Here is a 2471-nt window from a genome sequence, read left to right as displayed (position 1 = left end):
AGGCTGGCACAGCGCTACCATCTGCGGGGCCCGTGGCAAGGGCACCAGTGGAGGCCCATCTACCACGTGGCTACAGATTTAAAACTCACAAATCAAGCTAACAAACTTAAATGTGTCCCGTCCTCCTACTTTGACAAATAAACCTTTATCTAGACTCAGTGGAATGGAATATGAGGTTCAGAGGGAACAGGCTCCACCCTGTAAGCTCTTCTTACCCAGGCCCATCCTGTACTTCGAGGGCCTGTGCACGTGCCAGAGGGCACTGTGGCCTGTTCAGCAAGCTCCAGCTATACCTCCCTGCAAAGGGCCACCTTTTGACCACCCTTTGGAGGCAGGATCTGGAGAAGAGGCCTGTCCAGACCCTGGAAGCTGGCTCAGGACTGCTTGGGATAAGAATTCCAGGAGCATGTCTAAAAGATGGGGTCTGGGCTTTGCGTGAACCCCTCCCATTGCCCCATGACTCCTCCAGCTCTGGGGGAGGGATGTGGTCAGAGGAGGGCCCCAGGAGAGACCTCTGAGGGCTCGCCTCTCAGAATGTGGCCCCTGGGCTGGCGGCATGGGTACCACCTGGGCGCTGATTAGAGCTGCAGCCTCGCTCCAGACCTACTGAAGCAGAACTGGCGTTCCAACAAGATCCCCAGGGGATTTATGTGCACACTGAGGTTTGAAAAGCACTGTTCTAAACCACAAAACCCAGGCCCAGGGTCCGTCGTGTCCAGGTCTACGGGTGCTAACAGTGGGTATTAACAAACATTTGCTCAACGAATGCCAAACGTCCCCTAAAGCAGCTGGGGTGGCTGGCTGCTGGCTCACAGTGCTTTCATTTCCTCTTTCTCTGGGCCCTCAGTGGCCAAGTTTCAGCTCTAGGCCCTGCTGTCGGCCTGAGCTGATTGGTCCAGCAGGAGTCACCTGACCCACATTGGGTCCATCAGACGATCTCTCCCAGGAAACTGCAACTTAAGCCCCAAAATCAAGCTCCCAGAGTAGCAGCAATGGTAATAACCAACGTCTTTCCTGCACCGGTTATGTGCCAAGCACAGCACTGAGTGTTTTACATATAGTATAAATATTCCATCTTTACAACCCCCTCACCGGGTAGGTATTATTATTCTGCTGTTGTTTAGATGGGGAGCTGTGGCTCAGATGTTAAGTAACTCTCCCAAAGGTTTAAGGGGGGCAGGGACAGCACCAGGAGAGCTGGGTGACGGGCCAAACCCCAGCCATGTGGTGCACAATGTCATCAACGTCATTCACATATTTTTCTTTTTTATGTGAATATGTTTTTAGTTTATTCAAATGGATTTATTTATTTATTTATTTTTGTATGTTAAGTATGATCTTATTTATAAAAAGAGTGTGTATACAAACATGTAAGTACAAATACATAAAATACTGGAAGGTTTTGGATCCAAGTGTCTGCTGCTGTTTCATGTGATTGGTGGAAATAGGGGCAGGACAGGAATAAAGACGCAGACGTACAGAATGGACTTGAGGACACGGGGAGGGGGAAGGGTAAGCTGTGACAAAGTGAGAGAGTGGCATGGACATATATACACTACCAAATGTAAAATAGCTAGCTAGTGGGAAGCAGCCGCATAGCACAGGGAGATCAGCTCGGTGCTTTGTGACCACCAGGAGGGGTGGGATAGGGAGGGTGGGAGGGAGGCTCAAGAGGGAGGGGATATGGGGATATATGTATATGTATAGCTGATTCACTTTGCTATACAGCAGAAACTAATGCACCATTGTAAAGCAATTACACTCCAATAAAGATGTTAAAAAAAAAATTCATCATCAACTTCTGCTGCCAGGGCCCCGGGCTTCCAGGCTTCATGGTGATTGGGCGCCGTGGGGAGCAGGAGGCCCAGCTCTGTGAGGCGGCTGCAGGGAGGGAGGGAGGCCTTGGGGCAGAATGAAGGGCAGGAGCTGTGGGAGAGGGGAGCCCAGAGAACCTCCACTCCCTGAGCGGGCGTAGGGCAGTGGCCAAGAGCAGCCCACTCACCACACTTCAGTAGAGGCCAGAGAGCCCGCCGTGAGGACTGACCCCTCCTTTCCTCCAGTGAGCTGGCAGCCAGAGGAAAGGTGTGGGTGATTTATTTTGGAGACATAGGGCAGGGGCGGTGGAGAAGTCTGCATCCTGCTCTGTACCTTGTCCCCAGAGGAACGGACACCTAAGAGGCCAAGAGGGTGGAGGCAGCCGGGATGTGCTGGGACGGCTAAGGCCAGAGAACCAGTCCATACTGGAGAAGGGAGTTGGGGGCCTCCCTGGCTGGAGGCCCTGGCTGGTTCCTGACTCTGGCTCTGAGTGGAATCTGCCATTCTGGGTGGCAGGGGGAGGGCCTGGGGCACGTAGGCCTCTGACCACCTAAGAGGAAAAAACTAATCAGCAGCAGCAGGTTTCTATCAGAATCCAAGCCTCAGCAGGTGCAGGGCTGTTTGGCTTTATTTGAAAAACAAACCAACATCTTTCA

The sequence above is a fragment of the Balaenoptera musculus genome, chromosome 4 (genome assembly GCF_009873245.2).
Source record: "Balaenoptera musculus isolate JJ_BM4_2016_0621 chromosome 4, mBalMus1.pri.v3, whole genome shotgun sequence".
NCBI lineage: Eukaryota > Metazoa > Chordata > Mammalia > Artiodactyla > Balaenopteridae > Balaenoptera > Balaenoptera musculus.
The sequence above is the reverse complement of the archived record's forward strand: the minus strand, read 5'-3'. Positions refer to the sequence as shown.